Source organism: Artemia sp. Qi Xiang Cuo, chromosome 1, assembly GCF_049724085.1.
Source record: "Artemia sp. Qi Xiang Cuo chromosome 1, ASM4972408v1, whole genome shotgun sequence".
Lineage (NCBI taxonomy): Eukaryota > Metazoa > Arthropoda > Branchiopoda > Anostraca > Artemiidae > Artemia > Artemia sp. Qi Xiang Cuo.
The window spans coordinates 15126482-15148570 of NC_142794.1; the positions used below are offsets into that span (position 1 = coordinate 15126482).

The 22089-nt window shown below is 35.5% G+C and overlaps 1 protein-coding gene across 1 annotated transcript in view; it reads right to left on the reverse strand.

Annotated features, from left to right (window-relative positions):
- Positions 1 to 15496, reverse strand: part of LOC148956040 (protein jagunal-like) — a 53893-nt gene extending 38397 nt beyond the window's left edge. The window contains exon 1 of the mRNA XM_089093721.1: positions 15439 to 15496. The gene's annotated coding sequence lies outside the window, so the exon portion shown is untranslated. The remainder of the gene's footprint in view (positions 1 to 15438) is intronic.
- Between the last annotated feature and the right edge of the window lie 6593 nt (positions 15497 to 22089).

Here is a 22089-nt window from a genome sequence, read left to right on the forward strand (position 1 = left end):
TTTTTAAGAGTTTTGTTCATAAGAGCCCCTGTGCTTAAGGATTACCAAAACAGGATGTGTGTTAGTGCTAGCAAGTGTCATTTAAAGGGGCAAGCGTTTACACCCCCTCCCTGAAAACATCCCCACAAGCAAAATTAAGCAGCCAAAAATAAAGTAAAAAATAGTTTTAGCCCTGTCCTAAAACTGTTTTAGGACTTTTTATATCTGGTCCTTCTGTTACCTTTTAGGACATCTGATTGACATTTTGAGGTGCCCATTTTGTACTTTCTCTTAGGCTGCTCAATTTTGCATGCAGGAGAATATCCCATGGGGGTATTTCTGTGGGGAGGGTATTTGCCAGGGTGCTTATACTACTGTTTAAGGTTTATCCCCACCTCTTAATGGACGAATATATAACCCAAAGAATATAGAGTATACTGGAATTAGACACAGCTGGAGGTACAAAATTGTAAAGTATTCCAGTTTTGTAACAGTGGACCTGTAATCTTCTTTCCATTCTATGCCTTAACTGCATGAAGTGGCATGATTTATGTACCTTCCTTGTTGTTTTCTTCAGATGCTGACAATTATAGATTTTGTTTGCAACTATATTTGAAAGTGGAGTGGTCCTCCTGATCCAGAATTAGTCAGGCATGCTGTTATTCTATTTGTAAATGGAAATTTACCTTTCCAAGAAGCTGCAAAAGACTTTTCTTTGAAGAAGAGAGCTATTGTGGATGTTGTAAAACAATTTAAGGCAAAAATTCAAGATCTGAAGCAAAGTGATGCTAGTGGTAGCAATAATGACAATGACAGTGTTCAGGAGAGCACTAAGCTTGTTTTTACTCCCAAAGAAGAGAAAGAGCTAGCTGCATAACTAAAAAATGTTCCCTGCTGAACCAGGGGCTAACTTCCTAAGCAAAAAAAGTTATCCTACCTATGGGCAATAGCACTGACGATAAAATTTATTTTAAGCAGGGAACTGAATGAGACAGCAGGAGCAGACTGGCTAAAAGAGTTCTTCAAGCAAAACGTCAGTTTGTCCATCAGTTGTAATTGCTGTCTTCTTTTGAAGTCTAGGTCAAATATGGAACTGCGACAAAATAGGAGTACCCGCAGTTATGCAGGCCCCAAAGGTGATTGCTAAAAAGAGAGCAAAACAGGTGGCACAGACCATATTGGCAGAAAGAGGGAAAATACCACAATGATATGCTCCGTATTTATAACTCGTCAGGTGATTCTACCTGACCTTGGAGGACCTTTGACTATTTCCTTTCTTCCATGGACCAGTTTATAAAAGAGGTCAAACCTAGCAAAAAAGACCCCCTTTTAACCTTGTTTGACAATCATGAAAGCCATATTTCAGTAAAAGCAGTTTCCTTGTGGAAAGATAATGACATCCACCTCCTAACTTTTCCTCCCAATTGCTCACATCATCTCTGGTCAGTTGATGTTTCACTGTACACACCATTAAAACATGTCATCAGGGAGTTGTTTTGACAATTGGATGCAGTAAAACCCTGGTCAGAGAATTTCAACACATGAAATAGCAAAGTTGTAAAAGCATCCCTTTCAGGAAAAGCCGAATCCTTAAAACATCACAGCTAGTTTTGAAAAGGCAGGAATTTGGGCTTTGCATCTGAATGTTTTCACAGCAGTGGATTTTCTGCCAGCTAGAGTGACAAACTGCCCCGACTTTGTTGAACAGAATGCCTCAAATTCTTCCAACACAGATGATCCTCACTGTGGTTCAGTTTGAGCTTTATCACCTGTATTGATGAATCAACAGCAATCAACACCAAACTTGTCTATAGCCCTAACTCCTGAAAGCATCAGACCATATGCAAAGGCAAAAATGTAAGTGGGCCTGGACAAAAACAACAGGATAGACAAAAGTAGGATTCTGATGGAAACACCCAAACAAAGAGCAATAAAAGCTGAGACTTTTGCCAAGAAAAAAAGTTGCTAAAAAGAACTGATTGTTGACAAAACTAGAGGCAGCATTTCGGACATAGATATGCATTTCAATGATGAGGTGAATGACAAGTCTTCAACAAGTGAATATATCAGTGAGTTTGAAATCAATGAAGAATTTTCTTGTGGAGATTTTGTGCTTGTAAGGTTTATGGTGGGAAAGAAGCAAAACTGCCATTGATTTTTGAAATAAAATCAACTTGGTGGACTGTGATAAAAAAGTTAAGACCCATGGCTGATTGGAGAAAAAGCCAAGACAAATAGTCTGAGTGAAAGGCAAAACTTGCATAAGCCCTTTTCAGAATTGTATAACAACAATGTCATTTCACTTGTAGATAGAAAGTCTATCATCCATTCTAGGGCAGAACTAAGATAGATATTCATGGAATAAAAGTAATTGAAACAGTCAATGAGTTACTATGAAGGCAATTGGAGACCCCAAAATAAAACGTTTCCAAAGATTTACAACCAACCATGTCCACAGAACTGTGAAGACAATTGCACAACTGAGATTGTTCCCATTATATGAACTTTTCTTGCTGGGAAAACCTACTAGAATAGCAATAGGGATTATAGAGATTTTTGAGTTGACTCATTGCAAAATATGTCCACTGGACTTGTATGCAAAGCAGGAGACTAAATTTTCCTGGACTCACAGGCTGTTTACTATCTTAACAGCTGAGGATCAGAAATAAAATACCTGCACAAGTATGGTGGGAGGTTCATCTTCCCTGAATGTTGAGATTGTGCAGAAACTGACTTTAAAAACATTACCCTGAAACTTCCTGCATTGGTTTCAGTAGGAAGAACTGGGCAAACAATCAAAGCTCTTGTATTTGGCTGTGATTTGGCCTAATTCCCCATATAATACATTTTGAACATTTGAAGAGGTCATACATTTTTGGGTCTCACCAAGAAACAACTCACCAAGACAAAACAAATAATTAAGCTATATAAATCTGTAAAATAGAAATCTGTATCTTTAAAAGTACCCCTTGTAGAGGTCAAAAACCTCAAAACATACAGTTTTGCCCCCCTGCCCTCTTACCTACTCTTTTATCATCCTAAGGCCATATCTAGCTCCATTATGGGCAAGGATGCCAATTGGTCACTTTTCTGGAAATGTTTAATATAGATAATATAACAACGGACATATTAATGTAGTAATATATAGGGTAATATAATAAACATAATTATAATAAAAATAATATAGATAAAACTAAAAGAAAACAAAGAAATTTTTTGTTTATAATATACAGCATGTTTCAATTAATAATATTTCTGTATTTTCGTCCATTGCCATACACATTTTTAACATCATTTCAAGCAATTTTTTTTATCAACATTTCATTGCAATTTGCTCAGGCAAAACTGGATTTCATTCAGTAAAGACTGGAGTTATCCATAATACAACTTATAACAAGATGAAAAGCAAGAAATAAATATACTGGAAACCTTCACAAAAATATATATGAGACCATCAAGGGGGAAGGGTGCAACGTCAGAAATACAAATATGATATATGGGATGAGCAAAAAGAATATAGGCTAATAGCACTACTTTCCTCTTATTAAATTAATATTTAATGGTTGGCCACTTCTGAAGGAAAAATCCCAAACACATGAAATTAATACCATTAGTTTTATTATTTTATGCAATTCTAAAAATCTTGGTTACTTTTCTGATAAATCCACCCTCCACTTTGATGGTTTTATAAATGGTGTCTTGCTGATTCCCCAAAATGTAAAATTGAGTAGCCAAAGGGAAAATATTTCCAATAAAAGGAATGAAGAGAAGAAGTAATTCTGCAATATTCTACCTATATTGTAAAGTTAGCATAATTGGTGTAAATTGACCAATAGTATTTATTCTTATATTTTTATTTCTCTTTTGGTGTTTTGGGGGGTTGAATTTTCATAGCAGGATAAAATGAAGGTTAAAGAAAATAATTTGCATGCTAGTTTGAACTAAGGAGTTCTGTTCATTGTAAATCTTCTTGGTTTTACTCCATGTTGATTAAATTACTTTAAATTGCACTTGCTAGCAATAGGACTAATCCTGTGTCTGTCAGCTTAAGTGATGATGGTTAGTTCTTTGTTGCATCCCAAATGGTGGTCCATGGTTTATTGAGCCACTCCCTGTCTACTGATGACTTCAATGCATCCACAATGGTAGAAGTCAATGTTGTTTTCACTGAGGAGTTCCACAAGCTGACAAATCTATTTGAAAAGAACTTGTTCCTTAGTCTGCTATTTGATTGTTTTCATTGGCAGTGCAACAGCGCTGCCTAAGTAAAGAACAATATTAGCACAAAGTATTATTTTTTTTTCTTGGTCTTAGACCAGGGCACTTCGTATCAAAGGGATTGTCGTAGAAACTTCGAAAAGGGCTCATTCGATTGGAAATTGGAGTGGCTTGTGCCCTTTTTAATAGTCCAAAGTGATTGGAAGGCAACTAAAACCCCTTCCACGCCCACCACTTCCCCAAACACATCCAATCAAAATTTCGAGATAGCCATTTTGTTCAGCACAGTTGATTTCCAGATAGAAATTATGTTTTCGAGGAGGACACTCCCCCACAGCCTTCAAGGCAAGAGTTGTAAGTTATGCCCTGGAGGCATATAAGGTTTTTATAGTAAGCGTTGTTGTAGAAACTTCAAAAAAGGCTCGTTCGATTGGAAATTCAAAGGGTTAGTGCCTTTTTTAATTGTTAAATATGATTTGGGGACAACTAGTCTCACGCTCATGCCCACCTTTCCCACACATCCATACGATAATCAGTTTTATTTATCCATTTTGTCCAGAGTAGTTGATAAGTTCTGGAAATGAGGTCTTTATTAAAGACAACCCCCCCCCCCACAGTCCACATGGAGAGGGGTTGGAGGTATGCCTGGGGGCATATAATTTTTTTTATAGAAAGGGTTGTTATAGAAACTTCGAAAAGGAATCATTTGATTAGAAATTGAGACAGCTAGTGCTCTTTTTAATAGTCTAAAGTGATTGGAGGGAAACTAACACCCGTTCCACGCCCACCATTACCCCAAACACATCCAATCAAAATTTTTAGAAAGCCATTTTGTTCAGCCCAGTTGCTTGTCAGACCTAGAAATTATGTTTTAAGAGGAGGAAACTCCCCCATAGCCCTTAGGGCAAGAGTTGTAAGTTATGCTCTGAGGGCATATAAGGTTTTATAGTAAGCATTGTTATAGAAACTTCAAAAAGGCTCGTTCTATTGGAAATTCAAAGGGCTAGTGCCCTTTTTAATAGTCGAAAGTGATTGGAGGGCAACTAACCCCCCTCTCACGCCAATCTTTTCTCCAAACACATCCAATAAAAATTTTTAGATAGCCAGTTTGTTCAACATAGTTAAAAGTTTTTAAATTATGTCTTTGATGATTATAGCCCCCTCAGAGCCCTCAGGGCAAGTGTTTTAAGTTATGCACTGGGTGCGTATAAGATTTTTTTTATATAAAAAAATGTAATATAAACTTCAAAAAGTAATAATTTGATTGGAAATTGAAACAGCTAGTGCCCTTTTTAATAGTCAAAAGTGATTGGAAGGCAACTAACACCCTTACCACGTCCATCATTCCCCAAACCACTTCAACTAAAAATTGTGAGACAGCCATTTTGTTCAGCACAGTTGCTTTCCAGATAGAAATTATGTTCTAGAGGAGGAAACTCCCCCACAGCCCTCAGGGCAAGAGTTGTAAGTTATGTCCTGGGGGCATATAAGGTTTTTATAGTAAGCATTGTTATAGAAACTTCAAAAAGGCTCTTTCTATTGGAAATTCAACGCTCTAGTGCCCTTTTTAAGAGTCGAAAGTGATTGGAGGGCAACTAACCCCCCTCTCATGCCCCCATTTCCCCAAACACATCGAAACAAAATTTTTATTTGGCCTTTTTTTTAAACGTTGTTTATCATCTCTGTACCTTTTTTAGTTTTGGATGACAACCCCCCCCCCACAGCCCTCAGGGCAAGGGTTGTATTTTATGCCTTTGGGGAGTACAAGGTTTTTTTATAGAAAAGGTTGTTGTAGAAACTACAAAAAGGGCTCATTTGACCGGAAATTGAAATGGCTAGTGCCCTTTTTAAAAGTCTAAAGTGATTGGAAGGCAACTAAAATTCCTTCCACGCCCAGCATTTATCCACACAAACGCAATCAAAATTTTTAAATAGCCATTTTCTTAAAACCCATAAAAAGACCCAGAAATTATATCTAAGAGGATAACACTCCCCCCACAGCCCTCAGGGTAAGGATTTAAGTTATGCCCTGGGGGCATATAAGGTTTTTACCGAAATCTTTGTAGTAGAAACTTAAAAAAGGGCTCATTTGATTGGAAATTCAAAGCGCTAGTGCCCTTTTTAATAGTCAAAAGTGATTTGAGGGCAACTAACCCCCCTCTTATGCCCATCTTTTCCCCAAACACATCCAATCAACAATTTTGATAGCCATTTTGTTCAACATAGTTAAAAGTTTTTAAATTAGGTCTTTGAGGGTGATAACCCCCTCAGAGCCCTCAGGGCAAGGGTTGTAAGTTATGCCCAGGGGGCATATAAGGTTTTTATAGATAGTGATGTTCTAGAAACTTCAAAAAGGGCTCATTCGATTAGAAATTAGAAGGGCTTGTGCCCTTTTTAGCACGCCCACCATTTCCCCAAACACATCAATCAAAATTTTGAGACAGCCATTTTGTTCAAAATAGTTGAAAGGTCTGGAAATTATGTCTTTAAGGATGAAAACCCCTTCACAGCCCTCAGTTTAAGGGTTTTAAGTTATGGAGAGGGGGCATATAAGGCTTTTATAGAAAGCGTTGTTGTTGAAACTTCAAAAAGGGCTTATTTGATTGGAAATTCAAAGGGCTAATGCCCTTTTTAATAGTTGGATGTGATTGGAGGGCAACTAATCCCCCTCTCACGTCCACCATTTCCCCAAACACATGTAATCAAAATTTTGAGATAGCAATTTTCTTCAACATAGTTGAAAGTTCTGGATATTATGTCTTTGAGGATGAAACCCCCCCGGCCCTCAGGGCAAGGGTTGTAAGTTATGCCATGGGGGCATATAAGGTTTTTATTGAAAGCATTGTCATAGAAACTTCAAAAGGGCTCATTCAATTGGAAATTGAATGGGCTAGTGCCCTTTATTAGTCAAAAGTGATTGGAAGGCTTGACAATTTTATAGTAAAAATCAATGTGTGTACAATATATTGTTTTTTTTTTGTTTGTTTGTTTGTTTTTTTTAATCAGGGCACTTCATGTCAAAGGAGTTGTCTTAGGAACTCCGAAAAGGGGTTATTTGATTGAAAATAGAAAGGGCTAATGCCCTTTTTAATGGTCGAAAGTAATTGGAGGGCAACTAGCCCCCCTCCTATGCCCACCCACCCATTTGCCCATTTTGTTTAAAAACTAAATGCTGCCTTAAGATTAAATCAAAATGCACTGTGTTAATCCTAATTCCCAATAAGGTATCTCACCCATATCCCAAGAACAACTGAGGGTATTATGTTCAAACTTTTGGGGCTACTTCTGCTCTTAAAATTTAACCAAATCAAAATAGCATAAGTGTATCCAAGCTATGAAAGAAAGTAAACAGATTTTTTTTTACAAATGGTATCAAGTTTTCTATTTCAGGTCAACTAGAGGAGGTATGAAATTAAATTAAACACTACTATTTGTGTCCAGGTTTGAAAGTTCTGGAAATTAGGTCTATGAGGATGACAACCCCCTCACAGCCCTCAGGGCAAGGGCTGTAATTTATTCCTTGGGGGCATATAAGGTGTTTATAGAAAGCATTGTCATAGAAATTCAAAAAGGGCTCATTCAATTGGAAATTGAATGGGCTAGTGCCCTTTATTAGTCAAAAGTGATTGGAAGGCTTGACAATTTTATAGTAAAAATCAATGTGTGTACAATATATTGTTTTTTTTTGTTTGTTTGTTTGTTTTTTTTAATCAGGGCACTTCATGTCAAAGGAGTTGTCTTAGGAACTCCGAAAAGGGGTTATTTGATTGAAAATAGAAAGGGCTAATGCCCTTTTTAATGGTCGAAAGTAATTGGAGGGCAACTAGCCCCCCTCCTATGCCCACCCACCCATTTGCCCATTATGTTTAAAAACTAAATGTTTCCTTAAGATTAACTCAAAATGTACTGTGTTAATGCTAATTCCCAATAAGGCATCTCAGCAGTATCCCAAGAACGACTGAGGGTATTATGTTCAAACTTTTGGGGCTACTTCTGCTCTTAAAATTTAACCAAATCAAAATAGCATAAGTGTATCCAAGCTATCAAAGAAAATAAACAGATTTTTTTTTGGCAAATGGTATCAAGTTTTCTATTTCAGGTCAACTAGAGGAGGTATATGAAACTAAATTAAACACTACTATTTGTGTCCAGGTTTTTAAAAGGGTGTATGTTGTAAAAAATTACTGGAAATTTTTCTCCAGCATACAAATTGCAGGCCAAACCATAAAGTCTAAAAAAACGAAAAGATTTAAAGAATTATTTTCTTTTATCCTGAAAAGACTATGTCAATATAAAACAAACAGAAATTAATTAAAAAAACTTTTTCCACAAAATAAGTTTTTCAAAGAAAAGTAAAGAACTCCATTAAACAAAAAATGAGCAAAAAAAAATCAAACAATCCACCAAGTGTGAAAGTACCACAAATCAGCATCAATAAATAAATGAAACCCAAAATAAACAGAAATTACAATAAATAACCAAGTCAAACTCAAAACAGGCAGAAATTAACATGAGTAGGGCTCAAACCCCCCCATGTCTTCCCAAGGCCAGAACATAATTTATACTTTACAAATGAATGTGCATTTTCAGTTGAATATACATATATTGATATTTAGTAATCAAAATATTGATTATACTTGATTTATTAAAGTTAAAAAAGTAAAAACGTTTATATTTTTTCAGTAAAGTGTAAATTATGTTCTGGCCTTGGGAAGGCATAGGGGTTTTGAGCCCTACTCATGTTAATTTCTGCTTGTTTTGGGTTTCATTTACTTATCGATGCTGATTTGTGGTAGTTGCACATGGTTGAGCAGGAGCTGAGCCTTATCAACAGCAGAGGGCAGATCATTAGCAACCACAAAAAATTACTATTGTCTGCAAACAAAACAGTGGGAATCAAGGTCGGGAGATGGAGGAAGGTCATTAATGTAAATAAGAAAGAGGACTGGTCCCAAAACTGAACCTTGCAGTACCCCCTTAGAAATCGAGGCTATCGTGGCTGCTTATCGTGGCTTTAGAAATCGTGGCTGCTGAATATAGCATTACAGGACCCATCATTAAAATTAATATAGTACAGAATGTGTGGGTTTTTGTCCAGAGGTAGAGAGTCAAAGAATCATAACCAATTAATTTTAAGTCATTAGCATAGAGGTTTATTTGCTTTATCATTCTGAAAACAAGAGACTGAAGTCAGACATACAGCCATTTAAACTGGGTAATACAGCTATACACAAAACAAAATCATATCCAAACCTGTTACTGCCAGCCTCTTTGTGCTTTTATACTGTGAAAATTGCAAGCCCTTGTGAAATATATGGTACTTATCTGTTATAGCAACAACACTCAAGAAGTGAAGCTAGGTCAATACAAAAGAAAAATACCAAAACATGATGAAAATATAATACTTTAGAAACAAATTTGGGCTATATATTTGCACAGTAGGAGATGGGAGTAAAGTATAGCAAGTCTAAATGCAAAATGGGTTAGCTACAATTATTACACATATTATGAAGTAAAAATTACTTTCTAACTTCACATTGTCCAAATACTTTACCCCCACCTCCCCTAATGTACAAATATATAGCCCAAATTACATAAGTCCAATGTATTCTGTCACCCACCACTTGTTTTCCACTGAACATAAGCTAATACAGACAGATGAAAAATTCTCCTACTTATATGAAGAACTTGAGTGTTGGTGCTGTAACAGATAATTACCAAATATATCAGTAAAATATTTAAATTACATAAAAATGGTAAAATGCCAATCTTACAAGTTACAACACTAACTGGGTGCATAGGGGTTATAATGCTATAGGTGGGGTGAGAGGGGTTCAAAAGGGGCATTATCAGGTGGGGTAAATATGCTATATTGTTTAGATATATAACTATCTAACTCTATGTAGCTATGTTGTTTAGATATTATGCTCATCTGTATGGTTTTATTTGCATTTTTTCCAATTTATTTACTGCCATCCCCCCCCAACCCCCAATGGTCCCATATAGCCCTAGGTTAAATTATATATAAAAAATAATGTGAAAAACAAAGTTTTTACTTTACAATATAAAGCACATTTACACAAGATTATTATGTTTATTTCAATTATTGATGACATTTTAAATTATTTAAGAGGCTGCATAGTCAGAAGAGGGCAAATCATAGTATTTGGAGAAACCAGAAAATAAATAATCTAGGGTAAAAAAACAGTCTGCAATAAAGAAAAATTATCTAAAACCCAAACCCTTACATCTTGTTACCAAATAGGAATTGAAAGAATTGTATATATCAATGAATAGCTAAAAACCTAAGCTACACATCAATGGTTATTATTAAAATAATTTAGGATCCAACAATTGAAATTATTAGTTTATTAGCTTACCAAGAAGAACCTCTTTTTGGAAATACCAATTATTCTATTTTGATGTACATATGCTTTCAGTGTTTTAGTTTTATTCACATTACCAGAAAGAAAGCTGGTTTTCTTCTGATTCTAAAAATGTAGCTTTCCCTTTTTTAGATTTTCATTGAAAAAATATCAAAATGCCCCTATATATTTTAAAACATATTTTACCCCCCCCCCCCAGTTTTGCAAACTAGTACCACTAATTAGCACACAAGGTCCAACTGCAACTTCACTAATAAATAGGTCTAGGGTTAAAGACCTCTATTGGTAAATTTTTAGTGGGTCAAATAATTTAGCTAACATGAAAATGAAAACATCATTTGATGCCTTTTTTTATACTCTTTCATAATTCAAGAATTGCTTCTGGGGCTAATTGCATCTTGAGCCTTTAAAGGGGCTCCAAGGGTAATTCATTTTTGTAACCACACAAAGAAGTTATCAACACTGGTTAAGTTATTGGAAAGTGGCTAAAAACATATCATCAGTTTGTAAATAAGTTTTTCAAGAGTAGTATATTCCAAAAATACTTATTTATAAAAATTCAAACCTCATTTATTAGGCAACTCAAATGTACACTTTTTGCCTACCATTTCAAGTTTTTTGAATGCTATCAATAAAAATAGCAATGAATTTTGTACTTTGAAACTTTGCTGTCAACAGTTTAGATTATATTCCAATTCAGGGTAGGCTATATATTTGCACATTAGGGTGGTGGAGGGGTAAAATTCATAGTAAATTTGCAGTGGGCCACATAATTTAGCTAGGATGAAAGTAAAAACATCATTTCATGCCTTTTTTATGATCTTTCATAATTCATATAAAATACCTTAGGGGCCTTTTTAAGGGCTCAAGATGCAATTACCTCCAAAAGTGATTATTGAATTATGAAAGACCATAAAAAAGGCATCAAATGATGTTTTCACTTTCATCTGAGCTAAATTATATCACCCACTACAAATTTACCTCTCTATTTGGGAAAGACCCATACTTTGTCAGCATAAATTATAAATGTAACCTCTGTTTTGACAAGCAATTGAAAAGGAAAAATGGTAAGTTTTTGCAGTTCATATTATTGACTTACAATTAAAGTAAACATACCACTCAATGCCTTTTTTATCATCTTTCCAAATATAATAATCATTTTTGTCAGAAAGCTTAAACTTACCTCTCATTTACATCATAAATAAATTTATACCCCCCCCCCCCCTAATGTGCAAATATATACCCTGAATTGGTATATATATAGGGGTGGAGCTAAAACTCATTTCCAACAAAAATGACTATTATATTTGGAAAGAGCATAAAAAAAGGCATTGAGTGGTATGTTTACTTTATTTGTAAGTCAATAATATGAACTGCAAAAAATTAACCAAAAAAATTATATTTGATATTTGTGATTTATAGTATAAATATCAAGCAATAAAAGTTACATTTTTAGAACCAGAAGAAAATCAGCTTTCTGTTAATTTGTAAATAAAACTGAAAGGATATATATATATATATATATATATATATATATATATATATATATATATATATATATATATATATATATATATATATATATATATATATATATATATATATATATATATATATATATATATATATATATATATATATATATATATATATATATATATATATATATACAAAAGAGGCTAAATAGTATTTCCAAAAAGAGATCCTTGTAGGCAAGTTGATAAACTAATAATTTCAAGTGTTTGGTCTGAAATAATTTTAATAGCCTAATAGCCATATTGATGCATAGCTTAGATTTTTAGCTATTCATTAATATATACAACTATTCTTAATTCCTCTTTGATAACAAGGTGTGAGGATTTTAGTTTTACATGATTCAATTCAATTTGAGGTAAAATTCTACTTCAGCTACTTTTGGCTATCTTAGAAAGGGTTAGGTTAGGAAAAATGAAACTTTCAGGGATGGTTCTAAACGCTTAAGTATGTCCCAGGAAGTTATTTCAAAGGACCTACCTCTACTCCTCCCTCTAGAGGGTCCTGACCTTGGACAACCTTTTAAAATCTGTGTGTTATAAAAGTAAAACCTTGCCAAATACATCTTCTGTTTAAATGAAGTACAACAAATTGTTTTCAGCTTCACAACTTTGCTCAATCCCAATATATAAGGTTTTAAAGATATACAAATACATTTCCTAAATTTTGAAAAAAAAAACATTGATATGGCTCAAAATTCTACTCAAATAACAGGAATAGCATTTTCAAAGCTAAAGCCAGAGAAAAAGAAACTCATAACTGAAAAATGAGGTAAAATGTTGTTTTGTCAAGATTTCAATAGGTATAAATATAGGTGATAGATCATGTAGGCAAATTTCTGGACCCTTTAGAGGGAGAAGGAGTGGAGACAGGAACTTCAAAATACCTTCCCAGGACATAATTTAGCCTGTAGACCCATCCCTGAAAGTTTGATTTTCCTAACCTAACCCTTCCAAAAATGGCTGGTGTTTACCCCCCCCCCCACCCATGGAAAATAAAGCTTTCCAAATTTGAGAATTTTATTTGAGTTTTTTTTTTTTTAATTTCCATAGGGGGAAGGAATTTTGGTACTTGTGTATTATGTGCCACTCACTCAAGTTTATGCTGTGTAAAATTTGAGAACACACTGTTTTTTGTTAGTTTCTTTGTTCCTGTAGAAATAAATTGGGCTATAGATTTACATATTAGGGGGGGGGGGGTAAGCATAGCAAGTCTGCATGCAAGTGCAAATTTATTTCTAAAGCAACAAAGAAACTAAAAAAAAAAAAAAACAGTGTTCTTGAATTTTACACAGCATAAACTTGAGCAAGTGGCACATAATACACAAGTATCAAAATTCCTTCCCCCTAAGGAAATTAAAAAAATAAAACTCAAATAAAATTTTCAAATATGGAAAGCCTTATTTTACACAAGGGGGGGGGGGGGGAGTATTCAGTAAAATTCTACTTTAGCTAATTTTGCCTATCTTGGAAAGGGGTTAGGTTAGGAAAACAAAACTTTCACAGATGGGTCTACAGGCTAAAGTATGTCCCGGGAAGGTATTTTGAAGTACCTACCTCCACTCCTTCTCCCTCTAGAGGGCCCTGACCTTTGATGACCTTTAAAAATCTGTGAGTTATAGAAGTGAAACTTTGCAAAATAGATCTTCTGCTTAAATGAAGTATAACAAAATTGTTGGTCAATATATACCAAATCATGTTATTGAGTTAGGACAAAAATGAATACACCATTTGAATGCTTTTTTATGCTGATTACCAATATAATAATCATTTCTATCAGAAATGAATTTCAGTCCCCCCCCCCCCCTATATATGCCAATTCAGGATTTGGTTAGGTATAGCCTATATAGGGGGAGGGGCTGAAAATCATTTCCAATAGAAAAGCTTATTATATTTGTAATCAACATAAGAAAGGCATCAAATGGTGTATTCACTTTATTTGAAACTCAATAATATGATTTGGTATATATTGACCAAATTGTTTTCAGCTTCACAACTTTGCTCAATCCCAATTTATAAGGTTTTAAAGATATGCAAATACATTTCCTAAATTTTGGAAATAAACATTGATATGGCTTAAAATTCTGCTCAAATAAGTAAAATTGTATTTTCAGAGCTAAGGCCAGAGAAAAAGAAACTGATGACTGAAAACTAAGGTAAAATGTTTGTTTTGTCAAAATTTCAATGGGTAGCCTAGCCTATATATCTGTCATGTAGGTAAGTTTCAGGACCCTCTAGAGAGAGGAGTGGAGGTAGGTACTTCAAAATATCTTCCTGGGACATGCTTTAGCCTGTAGACCCATCCCTGAAAGTTTGATTTTCCTAACCCAACCCCTTTCCAAGATAGCCAAAAGTAACTAAAGTAGAACTTTACCAAGCAAATGATCTAGGCTATTGGTAAAGTTCTACCAAATCATATTATTGAGTTAGGAATAAAGTGAATACACCATTTGATGCCTTTTTTATGCTGATTACGAATATAAGGCCCTTTTTAGCACTAAGATCTTACATCTAAGATCTTAAATATTTCTGCAAAGATTATTGTTTTTTAACTCATCTTTGTTTGAAGATCTTACAGCTCACTGATGTTAGCAAAAAGTGTGAAGACCGCCACTGTTTTGCTATATAGAACAATGATGAGAGAACTTTGATGATCCACTCATCATTGTTCTCCAACCACTGATCAGAGCAGAATTATGAAAGACGTTTGCACAAAAACAACCAAAGATGTAAGATCTTTGTTCAAAGATTTCACTTTTAAGCATTTTCTGACAAAAGATTTAAGATCTTAGCACATTGATGAGTGAAAAAACAGGCCTATAATAATCATTTCTATCGGAAATGGATTTCAGCCCCCCCCCTATATATGCCAATTCAGGGTTAGGTTGTAGAAATAGGCCTACCCTGAATTGGCATTTATAGCGGGGGGCTGAAATTCATTTCCAATAGAAATGATTACTATATTTGTAATCAGCATAAAAAAGGCATCGAGTGGCATATTTACTTTATGCGTAAGTCAATAGCCTAATATGATTTGGTAGAACTTTACCCATCTATTTTGCAAAGTTTTGCTTCTATAACTCACAGATTTTCAAAGGTCATCAAAGGTCAGGACCTTCTAGAGGGAGAAGGGGTGGAGGTAGGTACTTCAAAATACCTTCCCGGGACATAGGCTACTTTAGCCTGTAGACCCATCTGTGAAAGTTTCGTTTTCCTAACCTAACCCCTTTCCAAGATAGGCGAAAGTAGAATTTAACTGAACTTTAGCCTAAATATTAGGCTATGAAAAGAATTATTAATATCAATGTTGCTTTTAAGCTTACTCTATAATAGGCCTACTTTAGAATTGCCCTCATGAAAATACTTCTTTTTCATCTACTTCTTTCTTGATCAAAGAGTGTGGGTAAGCCAAGAGAGTGCAAATTTGCACTACATTCGACAAAAATCACTAGGGGGATGTAGCATTTAGCGTTATGAAACTGACATTAGACGCCTATTCCTGCACTAATTTTTCAATCTAAACTAATTGGACTAATTTTATTACAATAAAAAAATAATAAATTGCACCAATTCTCTGGGAAGCACTTGTCCTCTTTTCTTCGTCACCGTAGCTACAGCTTAATCCTGATTTGCACACTAGGCTGGACCAAAAAGTTCTTAATAGGTCTTTCCCTTGAAACAGCACTCAGAATTAGACGTGAAACAGATAAGCTTATTAAATTGAATCGTCAAATTCAAAACTATTTAAGGACTAAATTTATAAGCCCACAGTCCTAAACCACAGTTTTGCTGTCTATCAATGGCTAAATTCTGTCACAGAGAGTTACCACAATATTTTCCCGTGACGTACTGGACGGCAGAGTTAACATTTGATTAGCACTAAGATTTTGTTTTAAAAAAAAGACTATTTCGTGGCAAGATTTATCTGATGGGGCGATTTGAAACAAGAAAAATAATTATCTACATAATTAAATTTTATCACGCAGGTTTATGGTAATGCAGTTAAAGATTGATAATAAAATTTTACGACTTGCATATGATTGATCCTAAAAACGGACACAAAATTGGAATATAACGAGGATGGTACAAGTGAAACTTAAAACGAGCAGAACAGATACGGTAGCCATATAGAAACTTCAAGGAAGGCAGTTTTGTTCATTTTATGTTTCAATTTTTAAATTAACTTTCATCATAAACAGTTTTTTATTTATTAGATTAATATCTTAATCTCGTGCTGCATCGCTCAAATACTGCATTAGGATTTGAACTACTTGCAAATACATTTGGGCAAACAACAGAAAATTGGTGGGAGGAATGGGTTAGAAATACACCCCCCCCCAAGAAAGTAAAGTTTTAAGCTTAAATTTTCCTAAGAGTATTTCAATGATTTTAAAAGGAGTTTCAAGAAGATATCGAAAGAGCTTGTTTTTTGGTCGCAAAATCCCTCCTTAAAATAATATAGCTGGAATGTGTACTTTTATTTTTAATGGCTATACTACTTGTAGTTCAAATTACAGCTGGAATTTAACTCTCAAAAATGTAAGTTTGCAATATTTAATTTTCTAAGGGTGGGGATTAGTCAGTTGTTTTCCAAGAAAAATATTATCTGTGTGGTATCAGAGGTTTATTCTTAGTTTTATTACAAATTATTATTTATTAATGTTTACTTTATTTATTAGCATGTGCTTGTTTGTTTCTTTTAGGTAATATCAACCTTGATTATACTCCGTTGATACCTGTATCACGATTAATAAGGAACCAGTGTTTACCCTCAGAAAGTACACCTCGGTGGGATCCCCCTCCCCCCGCCAGTGGCTGATTGGTCTGTAATTACTTTTGCCTTGTAAAAAAGGACTAACTCTCAATTTCCGATACCCTACGAAGTTTTGGCGACCATGAGGTAGAGGCGGGAACGAGGAAGTGGCAGTCTCCCTCCTACTATATGGAACAAATTCTGCTCATTTTGGGGTTTGATATTACTCTTTATTTTCATGATAACAGCGTAGACCAGAAATGTTTTCAGAAACCAAGAGGGATTAAATAGGGCCGAATCAGGGACTTTTGTTTGAGGGAGTTATTTTTTCGCTGAGAAGGGGGATAGAAACCTTTAAAATGCATCAAAATGTAAAATGAGTATTTAATCCCTCTTGATTTCTGAATATATTTTTAGGTCTATACTGTTATTATGAAAGCAAAGAATAACATTAGGCTCTAAAATGGGCATAATTTATATTATATAGGAGGGGGACTACCCCTTCCTCATCCCCACCTCCATCTCATGGTCGCAGAAACTTTGAAAGGTACTCATTATATCAGAAATTGAGTGTTATCGGACTTTTTTTATAAGTCAAAAGTGATTAGAGACAACTCAGCCACGAGGAGGGGGACTGTTTCAGGGCAGGTTTGTTTCAGGGGGGAGGGCTATTTTCTTATGGGACAGAGGGACAGCAGCCGCTCCTAAACCTCAGCTTGCTCACCACCCCGAGCCAGGTTCACCCCCACCCCTCGTCGCCTGAAAGCGGTTTTGCCGAATCTGTTTTTCCAAAAACGGGAGGGAAACGAGTTTGAAAATTTTGACATTTGTATTTCAGAATCGGCAATAGCTAGAGCGTTGATTTTTGTTTCAAAATTAAGAACAAAAATCGCTTATATCGTTGTGCTTGTTTTTATTAGCTTAAGGTGAGCCTTTCTTGAACTAAAACAGAATGGATATCAGTTTCGGCAAAACCACCTGAAAATTCCGGAACACAGGTAAGATATGGCAAAACGGAATAAGCTCAGCGTGAATTAGAAATGCAAATTTCGGCAAAACATATTTCATCTGATAGACAAATTTTAATTTCGACAATTAACTGGGAGTTTTACAATAAAATGTAACAAAAGATCAGTGGGAGGTCTCACTTAGCAACAAGCTTCTCGGAATTTCTGGTTTTAACCTTCGGATTATTAACGGCAGAGGCTGTTTCGGGACACGCTGTGATTTCGGCCGAAGTACTATGTACCTCAGCTCTGTTAAACTTCCAATAAGACTTTTCATATATGTCACATCTAGTGCTGGTATGAAACAGTAAAGCGATTCTAAGTATTTTATTTTTCCTGTTGGCAAATCAACTGCTGTACTTGAAAGTACAGGAGGTAGCAACCTTTCCACAACATTCACTGCTGACACATTGGGCAATGGCCTCCTTGGGCTAGCCTCTGGTGCAATCAGCGCTACAGAAGGAGTAGTATCCGCAAACGAAGTTTTGTAGAACACCCTTTTGCATAGTGCTTGCTTAAACTGTAGTAACTTCACCTTTGAAAATGGCACTAAGCTATACTTATAGCATTTGGACGTTTTGGCGTAATCAAAAAACTTCTGTTTGGTCATTTGAATAATGACAAACGGGTCACGTGGCCGAACAAACAAAAGCTTTGTTGTCAAGTCTAGTAGCGAAAAGACTTCCTCGTACATCAAAGACCTCTCCATGATGTTGTGAACAGCATCGATCTCCTGAATCGTGGAGTGGCCAGGCTCAGAATGCTTCATTGTTATACTCTGGCCGTATGAACGCTTCTTCAGGGTGTATTGCATCTTGCAGCTCATTATTTGATTACGATTTTGAGGCACACATGAATCTGACTATGTAACCAACTTTTTGATGTCAGGATAGATAGTAAAGACCTCATCAAGAACAGCACAAAGACCATTGGCAACATCATTTACACTTCTAACAGAAAGACATTCTGACCACAAACAACATTAAACTTTTTTTATTAGCTCTCCTGTCTGTCTGCAAAGATAAGAAGAGCAGTTAAGTTAAAGCAAGTGATCTTCCTTTTGTAAAAAAAGGATGAAACATCCCCCTTTGGCAAAGAAAAAACGTTTTCCATATCAAAACACAATACGGGGTCATCCGAAGCTCTGTCCTTTTCTCTTTCTTCTTTGCTTTCTAGTTTTCCTTTCACATGTTTTGCTTGAGTGGTTTTGACCTCCTCAGATAATTCAGTACCATTTTGTTCAGCCACCTTTTTTTCTTCACAAACATCGCATCTGTCAGTTTTAGGAACATGAAATACAAGACTAAATTCACAATTGAAAACTTTTCTGTACATGTGTTCCTTGAGAGGCAACTTACCATCTTCCACACACTTATTTTCATACAATGAATGCATTTGGCGTATATTGAGTGAAGGGTCGAGGAACTTTTTATTGGTTTTGGCACGACAACAATGAAATTCGATGATTTGGAAGCTTTCAAATTTCTTTCTTATGTAAGCAAGATCCTCTTCTTTACTTTTATTCACAGGATTCTGTGGTACACTAACAGGAGGTACTCCACCACTTGATAACTTATGGGCATAATGTATCCGCTTATCATTGATGTCTAGGGTAGCAAAATTAAATTCTTTGCAGACCTCCACAGTTTTCTTATGAACTGACAGGTAATAGTATAATGTATGCTTCCGCCGAGTCTCTCTTTTTTTGTTCCTTTTTTTAGGTGAAGGTTTTGTTGTTTTCAAATAGTACCTCCTTTTGGAATCTTATGACAACGCCCAAAAGTTTTTAAACACAATTTGACGATCAGTCTCCGAGAAATGTTCAAAACATCTGAAAGGACACGAATGAGGGCAATTAAAGGGTTTCACTTCCTTCTCCTTTCCATGTACTTTTTTGGTAACAGGGTTCAGATAAACATTTCCAGAGTTTGCTGCATTCTTTATCTGATTTTTCACCCACTTTTCCTTGTTATTTAACCTCTTTCTGACTTTTTTGGATGCATTATTTCTCGTTTCTGTACCATCATTTCCTTCTTTGGTTGGAGACATGCTAGCAGAAGCTGTTTCACTGATTTCTCTGGTAGCCTCTGGTTCACTTTCTGTTCTATTACTTGTCTGAGTAGTAGGATAGCTGGATTGGCCAGTGTCTTCGCAGAGGGCAGTACTTTCGACTTCTGATGAAGATCCCTTAGTGGGTGGAGATTCTAGATCACTTTCCACTTGCGGGAAATATGTCGGGTCAGAATCTTCATCTGAAGACAAATCTTCGGGGCTAAAAAAGAAAGCTTTATGTTAACCCATGTTACTGGAACATTTTCTAAGAATGATTTTAGTGACACAAACTAGTTCCACACCCTTTCATTAGCCTACGCACAGACAGGTCAAGGAACAACCACCTCATCTGTTTCCTTGACTGAAATCTTTGACCCAGCTTTTTCTGCCAGTCTAGAACACTAATGTGTTTCCTACTTGGGGAGCTAGTCCTGATTCAGCTGGCAAACATCTTCCTAAATGGGATGTTCATGTCAATATTGCATTCAAGTGTCTTCCTAACTCTGATGAACACCCCAGATAGGCATTGGGATTTAAAATGCATTAAACCATGATAGCAGTTTGTGACTTCTTTTTTATACTGGTTTTACTAAGGAAATTGTTATTGCAAGTGTTTCCCCCAAGTTGTGTTAAAACGTAAGAATTAACATAAATTACGTTATAATTTATATTAAATCTTTGTTCTATGGTGCAACGTGAAATAACAGTTTCCTGTGGTAAACCAGCATAAAAAAGAAGTCATTAACCCCTACCAAGGTTTAATACATTTAGGATCACAGTGCCTATCTGGGGTGTTCATCAGAGTTAGGAAGACACACGAATGCAATATTGACATGAACATCCCATTCAGGAAGATGTTTGCCAGCTGAATCAGGACTAGCTCCCCAAGTAGGAAGCAGATTAGTGTTCTAGACTGTTTTCTGCCCATGAACCTTCATTAGCACCTCCTTTAGAACTGTGGAAGCAAACTCCAATTAATGCTGCTATACATACTTCAGTCTGTCTCAAAATATCTAATTCTTACCTGTCTGTTTCTAAAATATCTGGGGAAATCGACATTTTCAATCTCTTGGGCCTCATAATTATATCTTGTTCATCAAGATAAGAAAGATCGTCTTCTTCTTCTCCAAGGTCGCGTTCAGCAAATCAGCAACTTTCGACAAAACGGACCATGCTATAATCCCGTATGCGATTCGGCAAAACCGCTTTAAAGAAATCGAAAAATATGCGATTCGGCAAAGGAGAACTGCAAAATACAGGCAGTTAGAGACGTCTTACAGCAATGTCAATTAGACCATTCGAAAGGAGATTTTTTTTACACAAGATGGCGTTTGTAACTCACTTTCGCCAAAAATTGTTATTTTCGGCAAAACCTCTTTCAGGCGACGCCCTGCCAAAATTTTGTTTCTCCAGAACTCTTATCAAAACTTACATAACCTTGAACAAATGAAGCATGCACAGAAACGGGTCAGTTTTCTTTAGTATATCTTAACATTTTGTTACTATATGGCTCATTTTTCAATTTTTACTGTCATTTTCCCTTGATTTGGGAAAATCGGCTCCAACTTTGTGCCCCCCCCCTCCTCAGGATTTTGAAAAAAATATACCACTGGGGAGAAGGGGGTAAACGCCTAAACCCCATCTGTCCAAATAAAATATATGAATATTATTTTGTTCATTTTTCTGTCACAAGCGTTAGGGTGAAGGGTAAAGGGGAGATTGTTACTACGTTGCGTTAGACGTTGATACACTTATTAATGAAAATTAAAAGCTATTTCATCATTGTGGCAAATAACCATTTAAGGCGTTTCTCAGCAAGGGCTACTTGCTTTGGAAAATTGGCTTGTTCCTCTCAAAGTACTCTCTAGCTGAGTACCTTTTCTCAACTTGTTTTATCAAATTCGTTATTGTAAATGAGAAATTTGTCTATCCTCCTTTCTATCTAATAAACTTTCTTTCAAACAGTTCGTGGTAATGAACTGTAAGTAAGGAGTGACCCGGCTAAATAGTAGCCAAAACTCTAAAAAACGGATTTTGATACCACTAGATGCATTAAAAGAATCAGATTTTTTATGCTGATTTCAAATATTAAAGTTTCATCAAGTTTAGTCTTACCCATCAGCAGTTACGAGCCTGAAAAAATTTGCCTTATTGTCGAAAAA